The 15212-nt window shown below is 39.5% G+C and overlaps 1 pseudogene; it reads left to right on the top strand.

Annotated features, from left to right (window-relative positions):
- Nucleotides 1-2478: 2478 nt before the first annotated feature.
- On the top strand, nt 2479-14502 carry LOC111771474 (importin subunit beta-1 pseudogene; annotated as a pseudogene).
- Nucleotides 14503-15212: the final 710 nt, after the last annotated feature.

Below are 15212 nucleotides of genomic sequence, written 5' to 3'. Positions count from 1 at the left end.
GTACAACAGAGAAAGATATCAGTGCTAGACTTATCAGGTTGTTACGAGAATCAAATGAGATAAAGTTCTAATCCAGCTATCACTCTATCCCTCACCACCTCTTTACATCCAAATGTCTTAAGGGAGCTGCCTAAAGTTTCTCTTTGCTATTCTCCCACTCACCTGTCAACCCACAGCTATCTGTCTTACCTACCACTACATTAAAACTGCTTTTCATTTATCACCTACTTCTTCATTTATAAGTCTGATGCATTCTCATTTCTCATTTTGTTTGATCTCGACAACATTTCTCATTCTTGTCCACTTCTTAATTTGAAGACCTCTATCCCTTGGCTTCCATGTCACTGTGTTCTCTGGGATTTCCATTTATCTCTCTGTGGCTATTCTTTCCCAGTACCCTTCAAGAGCCCATCTTCCCCTACCCAGCTGTTTTTCATTACTCTGTACTAAGCCCTCTTCTCTTGTCACTGTGCACGCTCTCCCTGCGTGATCTCACTCAGTCTTGTGGTTGACCATTTCCACCTATGAGTTGTTGACTCCAAAATCTATAACTTACTCGTTTATTCAAAAACCAAACACTATAAATTGCCAGCCCAAATCTCTTCCCTGATAGTCAGATATACGTGTCTGACTGTTCACAACAGAGTTCATAATCTTCCTCCTCAAATCCAGCTTTTTCATCCTGTGTTGTTTATATCACCATATATCCAGTTGCCCAAGCCCAAAATATGGGTCAAATCTTTCATTCGTGCTGCTTTCTGAACTCCCTCACTCAACCCGTTGCCCATTCCTATTGATTTTACATCTCCGAATGAGGTGAGAGAAGGAGCTAGGTAAATAAATAAGAGAACATTCCAGGCAGAGGAGATGGCAAGGTTATTCTCAAAGAACAGCAAGGAGTCTAGTCTATCTGAAACAGCATGTCAAGGACGTGATGAGAGAAAAGTGGCAGGAAATGAAGTCAGAGAGGTAGTGGAGCGTCTCTCACTTCAGGGTTTGGCTCAGATCTCATCTTATCAGAGGAGCCTTCCCTGACGACCCTCCATAAACTAGCAATGTCTACACTCACACTCTGCATTTCCCCACGTACTACCTTATGTTATCTATAGAATGTATCAAGTTCATTGACTATTATTGTCGGTTTACTTTCCCTCTCCCCTAGTATATTGTTACTTCCAAGAGACCAAGTATCTTATCTCATTCACTGATGTGCCCCTAGTGCCCAGGAAAGTGCATAGAGAACACAGTAAGATCTCAATAATTGTTGACTGAATGAATATGTAAAATGCCTGGAGCGTAGTAGGTGCTTAATAAATTGTAGCACTATTATTATTATCATAGATAGGTAATTAAATACTCTGAAAAAATAAATCACCGTGTAAATGCTAATTATCAAATCACAAGCACAGTTGCTTAATTAATTGACTAGAGGTAAATCTGAATAAGAAAACCTATAGTAGCCACCAGAGCCCCAGAACATGCCACATATACACCTCTGGTGTCCATCTCACCAAGCACAGGCCAACAGTATCAGGCTGTAGTAACTGCTGGAAGTTGGAGAGTCCAGTAATAATAGAACTATCCTTTGGTTCTCATTAAGGGGTCTGTGGAGCAATTGCATCATAGGGAGGCAACTCTAATGATACTATTAGTAGCAACAGAAAGAGGAAGACCTCATTGCAACCTTATTTTCTGACTTGCTAGATCTAACTCATGGCTGCTGATCCCAAGCTCATCAGTAGCCCTTGGTCCAGCCCCTCTACCATGCCCACCCCTGAGGCTGTGCCAGTTTCATCAGTGGCTCAGCACATTAACTAGTACCAAGCAAATCTTTATTTTATTACTATGTAAGGAGGGGCACAAAGTAGATTAACTTCAAGCAAATCTAATTGCCTTGGGAAACTGAGCAACATGCTCCAACAAAGACGTTTATATTAAATAAGAAAAAAATACGTATTATAGGGAAAACAGTTTAGCTTTCTGATAAACATTAATAGGACTTTATAGTTGAAGCCTTCTCTAAGGAAAACAACCATGAGTTATTGTAAATAGCTCAATCAAGTTAGCTGTGTGTAGCAGTTGGTTCCCCAAAGTCTTTAAGATTATTGGGGGCATTAATAAGGGGAGAGAAAATGCTATTACTAGAAGCAATAGATCCCTTTTACACTTGGGATCCAAGACTCAGCTTTGAGGAGTGGACTGTGTGTCAAAAATAAGAAGAGATCACAGTAAAAACAGTCCTGGTGGTGTTGAGCTGCTGTGTATCTACTAGAATCAGCAACAAAATTAGAGCCGTGTGTATTATTCTTCAAAATGACTTAAGTCTACAGAAAAGTAGATACAAGATACAATGGATTTATCTTTTCAGCCAAATTTAAAAATTTGAAGCAGGAATCACGTTATAAGATATGATGCCCAGAAACTTGTACTGGGCAGGAGGTAAAGGGTGTAAATCTAAGAGGCAGACCGGAAATAGACATGGAAGCCAGCAAATCCAGGAGACGCGGAGATTCGGATGGGTACCCTTCCAGTACTAAAGGTGAAAACAAGGGCTTTCAATAGAACAGCTCCCAAATTTCATCACATGAAATTTTACTTAAATCAGCTCATTTCTTTACTTACATAAATGTATTTATTTAAAAGAGGAGCTATATTGTAATTGGCAGACCATTATGAGTTGTTATTAACAGGAGTGACCATACAATTAATACAATACGCATTAAACAATATTATTAAATTCCATCTAGATACTGTTGCTAGTCCTAGTCTCTTAGCTTGAAGATCACTTTTGTCTTTCTTTTAAAAGGACATTACCAACTGTTTGAATTATTAATAGCAAACTTTCCCCAAACTAAGAATTGCTCCTTAATGTAATCAGAAGAACTAAATGAGCATTGAAAAGAGATTAACTTTATTATGAATCACCTATCATGTGCCTGTGTCCCACTCTAGTATGTACTCCACAGCTGGGAAAATTTAATTTAAACAAATAACAGTTTAGATGTCATAGTCTAAAAGGAACTACATGTGAGAAGGAAGAAGAAAGCAAGAATGAAAAAGTAGGATGAATAATCAGGAACAGGGATATTTACAGTAACTGAAGACGCGAAACTGCATCAGTCAGCTTGTTTGAGGTTACACCAAAGTAAAAAAAAATCTCATTGATTTAAAAGCAACCAGTATTTTTTCTTCTCCCTCATAATTCCCGTCAGTGACTATGGGTGGGCTCTCACTCTGCAATTTGTACCTTTTCATGATGGCACCTAAGCTGAAGGAGCAGCCCCTATTTCAGTCTCTTAAAGCTTCAGCTCAGATGTGGCACATATCATTTCACTCATATTTCATTGACTAAAGAAAGTTACATGGCCAAGCAGCAAATCAGTGAGGCAGTGAATATACTCCTCCACGTGGACACGCGACAAGTCACATGGCCACAGACGAGAATGTATAATCCTTCTACGGAGAGAGTGAGTAATTGGGAACAACAATACCACCTACCATAAGGGCCACGCGAGCAAAGACCAGGAGCAGATATAACTGTCACTACCGTTTATTGACTGCTTGCTATATTCCTGTCCCTTTCTAAGTGCTTTATGTGCATTTTTTCATTGACTCCCTCAACAATCTTATGAGGAGGTAATTCTTATCCAAGGAGAGGGCTGTATCCCTCCTCAGAGGCTGTTGGGGAGGAGTATATGTGATAGGTGCTCACGGGGCAACAATTTAAGAGACCAGCAATTTTATGAGGGTTACTGGCTAAAGAGGCAGCCCTATTGTGTCAAGACGTGGAACACAAAACAGAAATTCTGGAAAGATTCATTATAAAGCACACATAAGGAAATATACTGAGCCTAGAGGATATTTTGAGGCAGGAAATTGGTAAGCGAGAAATTCATGCCATAATAATTGGGGTGTGGAAAAGATTTTTTTTTTAATTACAATCTAAGAAAGCCTAGGATACATGAGTTAGATTTTTTTTGCAATCAGGTTTTCCCATTGAATCCTTGTCTTCTATTTTAAATACAATCTTGTTATCTTTTTCATTTTATTTTGTTTAGTGTTTCATTTTTTCTTCATCAATTTCTTATCATTAAAATAGTGCCTTTTCATTTATGAATTCTAATAAATTTTAATTATTTTGTTATCTGTTGCCTTTTTTCTTATTGTTTCACAATTTTAGTTCATTATCCTTTGTATGTACTAAGAAAAGTCTGGTTTAATGGATTAACAACATATAATGATGACTAGATGAGATATTGCAGCCTGAAATTCATCACTGGTCAAGGGAATCAGACTTTTCCAACTCCATGGGGAAAAGGTACACCTAAGATACACCCTCATCCTGAATTGAATCCTATCATAGTTTGCGTTATGCTGACACCATAGTTAGCAGTTTATCACTGCCAGTAGACATGACTTGGGTTGGCAAAGACTGACAAGTATGTAGTCCTTACCCATCTGGATACCTTTGGATATTGTCTCTAGGCTTGTGTCTCATTGATGCAAGATTAAAACAAAACACAAACCAACAAAAGACGAGGAGACCAACATTTCGTTGCCAACTTCATACTTCATGAAGTCAGTACATTTTAGTAAATAACTTTCTACTATCAACATTATTTCTCAGAACAAAAGACATTTTAATATAAAAAATAGGAGGAAATTATCTCAGAATAAAAGATAGACATTAAATTAAACAAATTAAGCTTTGTTAAAAATTCAGTATATTTTCCCCATTCACCATGTACCAATAAAAACAGAACTATGGATAATCAACAGTCCATAGGCCGCCATCTTGGAATCATTGCTATAAATTCTATGCTTTTATTATTGAGACCACAGAAAATGATATGTTTCAACAGCTTTATCTTAGTTTCTCTTATAATTCCCTTCACAGTGTTACCTTTGTATATTGCCCTCTCTGCTTTTATAAACAATTATGGAATATTCTGCATTTGCCTTAAAAGTATTCATTTTTCATTGCACTATCCAATGAACTACATGATAGAATCTAGCACCATAGGAAACTTTGTCTCTCCTGAGGAACTAACATGGATTCATGTTGGAAGAGGTCATCAAGAGGACATGACCCCTAGCTGATCCATGAACTGGACCCGAGCAGAGGCTCCTTGCTTCTTCCCCTGTCCTTGGAATGTGCATTCCACCCACTGTTCCTGCATCCTGCCGCTTCAAGGATGCAGCTCTGAGAGAGTAACGTGTTGCTGAGACCATCTGGATGGTATACATGACTGAACCCCATTAAGGCCTCTGTAGAAACTCTTAAGATTCTGAGGAGCTGGTATGGAGAACTACCCGTCTTGTGGCTGCTCAAGACAAGACCCATGTGTAAGTTTCTTGGCTTATTAAAACTGCCGCCTACCAATCTAGAGTGGCTTGGCTCTTTTGTTTCTCTTTGCTCTCTGTACATGGAGGTCAATTTCATATTTCACCCAGGGAATTCCTAAGGTTGCAAACCAACAGTTTGATACGGGCCCTGCTTTTCATAACTTTGTAACTTATTTTGTTCTATCTTTCAGGAAGCTCAGAGCCACCATAGCAGATCAATTACAGACATTCTATTTATCTTTATAATTAGCATACATACATTCCCTTTTTCCCTTGGTTTATATATTTTTTTCTAGTTTACTATCCTATAATACTTATGTTATAAGCCCTCTCAATCCCTTTGTAGATAAATGTGGGTTACAAATTAGTATAACTTTAACTAGTGGTCTCATTACTTTCTCTTATTCTCCATATCTTCTCTCCATCTGACTGTTAGTTTCTTGGGTGTGGGATCAATGATTGATTCACCTTTATACTTCTGATAGTGTTTAACACATAGGAGATAGATGCAATGCATATTCATTCAATGGTTGTCTGGCTGTCTGGCTGGATCAGACCTTATACCTCACACTTGGCAAGATGTATCATTTTCTTCCATGTTGACTATCTTAGGAAGCATATAAAGTAGAAAAACTTATATGACAGTTAATGTGGGAAGTCACTAAGTGTTAAGATCTCTTTCTTTTACATGTCTCTAGTCTCAGTTGCTCTCCTGGAAAAATATTTAATGATTTTTTAAAGATAGCATCAACATTATTCACAATAACCAAGATATAGAAACAACCTAAATGTCCATCGATAGATGAATGGATAAAAAAATGTGGTATAAACATAAAATGCAAAAGTATTCAGTCTTAAAAAAGAAGGAAATCCTGCCCAATATGACAACATGGATGGACATGGATGACTTTATGCCAAGTGAAATAAGCCAGTCACAGAAGGACAAATACGCATGATTCCGCTTATATGAAGTATCTAAAAGAGTCAAACTCATAGAAGCAGATAATAGAATGGTGTTTGCCAGGGGATGGGTGAGGGGGAGATAGAGTGGTTAATCAATGGGTATGAAGTTTCAGCTATGCAAGATGGATAAATTCTAGAGACCTGCTGTACAACATCATGCCTATAGTTAACAACACTGCATTGTGTACTTAAAAGTTTGTTAAGAGGCTCAATCTCACGTTTAGTGTTCTTACAGCAAAAAAAAAAGAAAATCAAGTGAGGAAAAAAATTCAAGATAACATCAGCATATCTGCCACATGCATAACTATGAAGGAATACTATACTTGCACTTAGAGATGTCTCTTTCCACACTGAAATATTGAAAAGATATTTGTAATGTTGCCAAGTTTCATTTTGCTTGATTTATCTGACGCTCTGTCGGCTTAACTGGAATATCTGGCTTTATCACATATTTCATTCAAGAATGTCATACTATTTTCATTCTTACTAGCTCCCTCATCCTTAACCCCCTTTTATTCTACATCCTACATTCTAATAGTGTCCTGTTTTCAGAAGCATATTTCCCCTCCTGGAGGAGTCAGAAAAAGAGTTAGCCTTTCGTTTTTCGTTTCAGATACAGAATGATTACAGGCTTCCAAGTGTGTCTACTAATTACTAAGGTGACTCAAGAAGATACTACTATTCATCAAACCATACTTCAGACTGCTAGAGTGTGGGGCATCTGCCAAGCACTCTCCCAACGTTCACCCAAGCGCTCACTGTGCAGCTCTCCACATGGAGAATAAAGTAACAGTGGGCAAGTACAGGGCTCTGGGATGAATTAGACTAAATAAACTTTTCAGATAGTTTTGCATTTGAAAGAGGGAAAGGTTCTCATGTGAAAACTCGTATTAGTAATAGAGAAAACGAATTATTTGCATCACAGAAGACAGAACTTGAAATTAACAAGTGTCTTCATCTGGTCAGCCTGCTAAAACATAATACCACAGACTGAGTGGCTTATATCAACAGAAATTTATGTCTCACAATTCTGGAGGCTGAAAGTCCAAGATCAAGGTGTCAGCAGGTTCGGTGTCTGGTGAAGACTCACTTCCTGGTTCATAGATGGCCGTCTTCTTGCTGTGTCCTCACATGGTGGAAGGGGCAAAGGAGCTCTCTGGGGTCTCTTTTATAAGAGCATTAATATCATTCATGAGGGCTCCATCCTCAGGATCTTATCAGCTCCCAAAAGCCCCACCTCCCAATACCATCACATTGGGAATTAAGTTTCAACATATGAATTTTAGGGGGACACAAACATTCAGTCTATAGCAACATGTATGGCTATTATTGAAGAAGATTCTACCAGGTGCGCATAACTTTTTTGGATTATGTCAAAGAAGGCAAAAAGCCATTGCAATGAAACTCTTTCATATAAGAAAAGAATCACTGGGGCCGGCCCCGTGGCCGAGTGGTTGGGTTCGTGCACTCTGCTTTGGTGGCCCAGAGTTTCGCCGGTTCGGATCTTGGGCACGGACATGGCACCGATCATCAAGCCATGCTGAGGCAGCGTCCCACATAGCACAACCAGAGGGACCTTCAACTAGAATATACAACTATGTACTGGGGGGGCTTTGGGGAGAAGAAGAAGAAAAAATAAATCTTGGCAACAGATATTAGCTCAGGTGCCAATCTTTAAAAAAAAAAGAAAGAAAAGAATCGCTGAAGACAGTTTTAAGATGGCATGATATGTTTTGGAAAGGAAGCAACCCTGTATTCAAAAGATAGCTCAGCTGGCTGTACTACCCAAAATCCAGAGAGACTTATGATAAAAATTAACAACTGGCCACTGAGGCAAAGGGTGTCTCTCTAGGTCAGAAGTGATGGTGTTCTTCACATCTATTCAATCTATACTCTAGCTCATCTGACACATAAATTAAGGCTGTTTTCATTCGTTATTTTTATTTTGTTATACATCCTGTCATAACAAATACAGTGAATTTAAAGAAAATCTCTAGGTGAATTAGTTGCTCCCAGAAGTGATTATCTTTTAGTGCCAGAGGGCAGGGAGAAACTGAAGGGTGGTGGAAAGAGATCAAAATAACACATTGCTGCTTGGGAGATTCAGCAGCATTTACTGGCAGAAGTATTAAAACTTGCCAGCAGTCAGACTTTGCATTTGGCCTTTCAAAATGCACTGAAATCAAAGCCAAAATGTTGGGGTGCAGCTTATATAACCATCTGACTCCAAAGCTGTTCAGAAATAACCTTTTCCTGCAGTACCCAGTCATAGAGATAGCATGAGATAATGTTCTGGAGTTGGGTGGGAGAATTCTTTCACAACTGGATTACATCTTCTTCTTTTTAATTAACTACCCGTGTCTGTTATGCAAGCACAGTGTCAAATTTTGGAAATGATATCCTTGCATAAGAGTATTCGCTTCTAACCACATTGGGATCTGCAGGTGCTCAGTAGAAACCCCTGCCGGTGTCTCAAGACAGTGTGTGTCAATCCAATTTAATAATCACGAAGATTTTCCTCTGACTCCAAGGACCAGAGGTTCATTGAAGCAGATATCCTGTGGGGAGGTTTCTTAGTTGGCAGCAGATATGTACCCAGGGGTCCTTTTATTATACCTATTTAACACGTCTTACTACAAAGCCAAAATTCTGCTACCTTTCATGATAGCACAGAGAGATGATTTTTTTAATTTATAAGTGAAGGTCTCAGTTGTGAGATTACAATCCATAAAGACTATGAAAATGCTTACTTTAAAAACTTAATGCAGTACTAGGCACCCAATGGACTCTCAAGAAATATTAAGATGGTGATGATGATGGCACTTTGGGTTCAAGAGGATGTAAATTCTGTTTCTTTGAGCACTGAAAATTAGTTGAAGAGCTGTGCATTTTGCAGAACGCTTGCCTAAATCTGGTCAAAATTTAATCGGCAACTTGTGGCAAATGTCCTTGGAGCTTCTGTAGTCTCTTAAACTACCAATGTGTGTGATGATTACATTTTGGCTTCCAGAGGAGACTGGTCAATATTTTTGCGGTAGAGCTATTCTTTAGATAGGAAAACAAGGTTTTTTTTTTTTTAACAAACTTAATAAAGTCTATGCATCGTCTACGTACCATCTACGCATCTTCATTCTTTTCTACACCCTGTGTCTTTTCCAGTTTTGTCTCAGAATAATTATTAATAGGAATTAGGTAATAAGTAATAGTTGGGTAATGTATGCTATTTAACTTGTTTACCATGTTTATTGTCTATCTCCTTCTCACCCCACCCCAACTAGTCTGTAAGCTCCATGAGAGCAGAGTTGTTTGCCTGTTTGTTCACTATTGTGTTCCAAGCCCCTAGCACAGGATCTGGGACATAACGAGTGCTCAATAAATATTTGTTGGATGAATTTCAAAGGTCCTGATACACGTTCCCGTATTGAAAAATCTTTTTATACACTGTAACTTGAGGAAATATTCTTCTCTGTTTTGCTTGAAACTTAATAAGCATTTATGATCATTTGGGGAAATAATCTCAAAAAAAAGCACTGACACATGGTATGGGCTGGCATGGTGGTGTAGTGGTTAAGTTCATGTGCTCCACTTTGGTGGCCTGGGGTTCATGGGTTCAGATCCTGGGCACAGACCTACACACTGCTCGTCAAGCCGTGCTGTGGTGGCATCCCACATACAAAATGGAAGAAGATTGGCACAGATGTTAGCTCAGCAAAAATCTTCCTCGAACAAAAAGGAAGATTGGCAACAGATGTTAGCTCAGGGCCAATCTTTCTCACCAAAAAAAAAAAAAAAAATAGCACTGACATATGGTATTTGGGTATTTGAGAGTTGGGTAGGTATGAAGTCAACATGTCATGTCATAATGATTTTACCTAACAAGCATCTGAGTTCTGCAGTGGTTTGCCTGTGCATTTGCATATTGAAATATGTCTTATTTTATGACATGATTGCTTTCCTTTCATTTGCCCTTCATCTTACTGTTAGGTCATTATATACATATTTTTTTCTTTAATAGTGTGTGTCAGTAGATTGTAGTATGTACAAATTTCATTTAAGAATTTTAAAGTAGGTTTTAGGAAATACTTAATATAAAGGGGCTATTGGGCTGGGAATCACAGCAACAGGGTAATTAATACTTCCAGATTGCACACTTCATGTTTAGTTTGTGAGTTTCTGGAGACAGACATCTGGGCACTCTGTGAAAATATGAGGCAGACGGCACAGATCAAACCCACTAATATTTAATCAAAGACTACCTTGTGGAAAGCACTCACCAGCTCCACAAACTTTCTTGCCAGAGCTAAGAAGCACAATTCACATGTCTAAGATAAGTAAATCTAACTTTTTGCCGCCATTAGCTACAACTACTGATTGGACAACTTTAGCAGAAAGCTTTTGCTCCTCTCTCCTCAGCACAAACCTTCCAAGACATTTCTGTCTAAACTCAACAAAATATAAACCCAGGTGCATATCTGTTTGCCTGTGCCTAGTGTAGAACATGCTCCTGGCTCTATTGTCCTGAATCAATTTCCTGTCTAGTCCTTGCCAATCTTTCAAAGGCTACCTCCAGGAAGTATCTTTGGAACATGCTGCCTGACGTTTACCTCTTGGCGATACCAGTCCCCTGCCCCTGCTAGGATGAAGCCCTTGAACTGGAGTGCCTCCTTCCCTACCCATCAAATTATTTCCATTCCCAGACAGCTGCACCAAACTGATATACAGGAACAACTGGCCACTTAATTTTGACACTTTGAAAGCAAGCTAAAATTGTTTTCTTCTTGCTCCTAGAGTTCTTCCGCCCTTGTAACTTTGAACTTTATTTGAAGTGCATGCTAGCATGACATTTGAATGCATGTAGTTACTATCCCTGTCTTTCAGGTCCATATCAGATAAGTCTAAGACTTGGCAAAGAGCCAGTCAGCCCTTTTACTTCCATATGTTGCAGATGACACTGCTGATGGTGGTGGTGTACATTTGTGCAATTTGGGCTGAAAAGTCTAATGTATGGTCCTTCAGTACCACATAAACAGCAGTTTTTTAAAGTTCCTGTCACTCGTCTGAATCCCAAAATACTTAATCAATAATGAAAGTTTGATTCTCTCACGCAGGCTGGCATGAAGAAACTTTGGATGAATGGCAGCCTGTAAGTTCATTTCTAATGTAATTTCCTTTAAGGAAATCATTAGGGTTGTAAGATATCAGCACCTGTTTGAGCACTTGGCCAACACAATGAACTGATTACTGATATTCTTGCACACTCCTCCACAAATAGTATAAGTCATTTTAATGACCTCTGGTGTTCATGATTTACCTTTTAGTTTCTGTAATCTAAAATGCAGAAAAGTTCTCCCTGCTGGCTTCTGTTCAGTCACTGCTTCTCTCCATTCTCTCCTTGCCAACCCACCTCCAGCCACGTTCTGAGCTGCCCCTAAGTTTCCTCTCTCACCCTCACCAGAGGAGTAGCTGCCACTGCTAACAGCAAAGAAAGAAGGAGGGAGGGAGGGAATTGGAGGAAAAGGGTGATGGAGTACTATCAAGAAGGAGCAAATGAATGAACTTGTGGTGACTCTGACCCTCTTCACATCCTCCAGTGCCACTAGACTCCCAACCCCTGTAACCAGTCAGAGCTGCCACTCAAGAAGCCAAGCATCACCTGAGGGGAAGCAACTGTAACCATCTGCACTTTGGAGCTGACCTCAGCCTTGAGAAAACCATGTCTCCACCTCTGCTTGAACTAGAAGCTGTGTAGGAGTTCCTGCAGTGTCGGGTGGTGAAACTTGCCAAAGTTCCTTCTGGAGCTGCCGGAGTGACAGAAAATTCAGAAAACAGCCAGATTGGCAGGGTTGCAGCTGGTCTACAGATCAAGAACTCTTTGCCATCTACGGATCCAAACATCAAGGCACAGCATCAGCAGAATGGCTTGCCATTGATGCTAATGTTTGACAGAGAAGCCAAGAACTATTTTGCAGACTTTTGGCACAAAAACCTACCAGCTTAGTTCTTCCTGTCAATAAGGGCTGATATTGTTTGTGCAGAGATCCTAGTGAACCAGTGGTCAGAATTCATTCTTCAGCTGGTGGCCAATGTCACAAACCCCAACAGCACAGAGCACATGAAAGAGTCGACATTGGATGCAATTTGTTACATCTGCTGAGGTATTCAAAGACAGCAGCTACAGGATAAATCTAGTGAGATTCTGACTGCCATAACCCTGGGGAAGAAGAAAGAAGATCCTAATAGTAATGTGAAGTTAGTGACTACTCAAGAACTTCTGAGTCATTGGAGTTCATCAAAACAAACTTTGCAAAGGATCTGAAAAGCAATTTCTCTATCAGGTAGTCTGTGAAGCAACCTATTATCAAGACAATATGATAATAAGTGACTAGATTACAGAATCGGATGAAGAAAATGCTCTTGTGTTATCAGTACATGAAGACACATACAAGTCCTGCTTTTCTTGTGATCACAATTGAAGTAAAACAATGACTTTGATGAAGTGGCCCATAAGGAATACAATTCTGGTCTGATGTCTTTGATGACAAAATATATTTGGCCGTTGAAGCTTAAGAGGCAACAGAACATAGGAGGTCCACAGAGCACGCAGCAGGAGCTGCACCAAGGGAATACAACAATTGAGGTTCCAATTCTCACACAGATATTAGCAAAAGGTGATGAAAATGATGATGCTCCTGGCCACCTGATGTGAAGATGATGCGGTCCCACGTGTCCTTTCCTCTCTTAAAGAACATATCAAGAACCCTGGTTAGTGATCCCAGGATACCACTGTGATGGCTTTTGCCTGTATCTTGGAAGAATGGAAACCCAGTAAGTTCAAACTCCTAGTTGTACAGACAAAGCCTATCTTAATATAATTAATCAAACACCCCTGTATAAGTTGTTTGATACACAAGTATATAGACTGAGGGTAGATTTTGCAAGTTGCTTCATGAAGCTGGTATTGATGTCTACTTGGTTCCGCTGCTACAGTCTGATAGGAGTCCTAAGGGTTGAACCCAGAACAGTGTCCAATGCATGCTGTTCTTTTTCTAGTCTAGCTGAAGCTGCTTATGAAATTTTATAAGCAATGATCAGGAAAAAACAACTACTTACTGCTTATCCTCATATTTCAGAAGTTCATGGAGACCACAGACAGGACTGATGGCCACCATAACAACCCAAGAAGTGCTAAATATGAAGCTTTTATGGGAATTGTGAAAAATAGTACCAAGTACTATGACCCTTCAGTTCAAAACTTGACTCTAGCATCTCTGGTCTAACTGCAAAAAGTGTATTGATACAGATACAGTCACAGATAAAAGCACTTCTGATAAGACCCAATTCAATGACCTTCAGGCTTTATTCCACTGAACTCTTCACAATGTTCTCTAAAAAGTGCAGCATCGAGATGAAATAATGATCTCCCCGTTAAGGATTTCCAAAGCACAGTCAGATCTAGGGGATGCAAGAGGGTGACCTGATGGTAGTTAGCACAGAAGAAGAAATGTTGGTTGGCGAATTCCTGAAGTATATAGAAGCCCCTAAGCTCTCCTGAGTATGGGTATTTCATTGGACAATTACATCGAGTGTAAGGTTTTATTGGAGCCTGTAAGATAAGTGGAAGACATGTCACAAATTGAAATCCAGTATCTTACTTTTTATTGATGGAGAACATGAGGAATGAAAATGTCCATAGGTCTGTGAAGCCACAGATTCTGTGTGTTTGGTGATATTGCCCTTGTTATTGGTGGAGAGTTTAATAAATACCTAGAGGTAGTATTGAATATACTTCAGCAAGCCTGCCAATCCCAGGTGAACAAGTCAGACTGTGACATCGTGGATTATCTGAATGAGCTAAGGGAAGGCTGCTTGGAAGCCTATACTGTAACCGCCCAAGGGTCAAAGGGGAATGCAATACCGAGATGTACTGCTGATGCAACCAAGAGGAGAGTTTAGTTTATTTTTTTTTTACCACATTGCTAGGTTTGAGGATCATACAGAGAGTGCAGGTCCTGGCTCTGCTGAGCAGATAGAAAACCTGTATTCAGCACTTGGAAAGGATGTACTGAAATTAGTAGCAGCTAGGCTGATGATTCTTGAAGTGTTAACTAAGGAATAGAGATTCAAAACAAGCAAAATAAAACCCTTGCTCCATGGATAGGGAAATGACTGAGGAAACTGAAGAAGCAAGGTTGATCTGTGTCCATTGGTGTGACACCTATGATCATCGCTGGAAATGTGCAATCTTTTGAAAAACCTGGAAGTAAGGAGTGTGCACAGATGCTGAAAACATACCACATTGAAAGTCCTACCACAGAAGCAGTAGGTAGTAGCAGCAGCACCGTTGGTTAGCTATGTAAACACCCACTTCAGAGAAAGTCACTAGAGTAGCCATCTTGAAAAAGAGAAAAATACTGGATTGATTTGAATGCGGAAAGAGGAGGAGGAAGGGAATAAGGCGTAGGGAAAAAGGAAAGGCAATGAGAAGGAAAGGAGATGGAAGCTGTTTCTTCCCAAAGAATGCTACAATTCACTTTTCCATATTTCTGCTGGTGCTATGTAGAATGACTGATTTTTCAGAGATGAGAGATTGGGATCAGCAGTTGTGTTTCATCATAAAAAACAGCTTGACCTATGCTACTGAGGAGGATGATGGAACCTGGCTTTGTGTACCCTTACCACACAGCACTGTACCTACTGAGGCTAAAAGGAGGTGAGGAATACTTTACAGTGTGAGTGTGAGTGAATGAAGCTGTATCCCCATTCTCAACTTCAAGTCACTGAAGTTTACCTTTTGCCTTAAAAAAAAAGTGGGGGGGCTAAGTGTTGCACTTCATAAAACTAATCGAAGTTCCGTCTACTGATGGAGCACAGGAGATGTAAAATAAAAAGAAAAAGGAAAGGAA

Source organism: Equus caballus, chromosome X, assembly GCF_041296265.1.
Source record: "Equus caballus isolate H_3958 breed thoroughbred chromosome X, TB-T2T, whole genome shotgun sequence".
Lineage (NCBI taxonomy): Eukaryota > Metazoa > Chordata > Mammalia > Perissodactyla > Equidae > Equus > Equus caballus.
Note: the sequence above shows the minus strand (reverse complement) of the source record. Positions and strands in the feature narration are given on the sequence as shown.